We start from the raw sequence: 639 nt of genomic DNA on the forward strand, positions 1-639 counted from the left end.
CTTCGCCTGCCGTCCAGCATGGTGTGGCTGCCAGAGATTGTGCTGGAAAACAAGTGAGATTCAATTTACTTTTATTTTTGTTTGATGACTCTGAACCTCTGATTACTCCTCGTGTGTTTGTCTCTGGGTAATACGAGACAAAATAAACATGATTTTATATATTTTTAATTTCATCCCTGCCTCTTCTCAGTAACGATGCCCAGTTCCAGGTGGCCTACTACAGTAACGTCCTGGTTTATGAGAATGGTCTCTGCTACTGGTTGCCACCCGCCATCTTCCGCTCCTCCTGCTCCATCAACGTCAACTACTTCCCCTTCGACTGGCAGAACTGCACGCTCAAATTCACGTAAGACACAAACCAGACAGGGTTTACATAAAAGCTGTGCTGCATTTAAAACGCTGATAAACTTGTATGACAACCAAGCCTTCTGTAGATCAGCTGTTCAGATCAGCGTTTAGATCATTTTCCCAATGTGGCTTTGCAGCTCTCTCACCTACAACGCCAAAGAGATCAGGATGCTGCTGAAGGAAGAAGCGGACGAAACCAGCAAATGGTTGGTGGAGTGGATCATCACCGACCCTGCAAGCTTTACAGGTGTCCTCCCAGTCACACACACACACACACACACACACACACAC

Source organism: Seriola lalandi, unplaced genomic scaffold (assembly GCF_002814215.2).
Source record: "Seriola lalandi dorsalis isolate HSWRI2012SDOR001 ecotype SW California unplaced genomic scaffold, Sedor1 jcf7180002054149, whole genome shotgun sequence".
NCBI classification, from domain to species: Eukaryota; Metazoa; Chordata; class Actinopteri; order Carangiformes; family Carangidae; genus Seriola; species Seriola lalandi.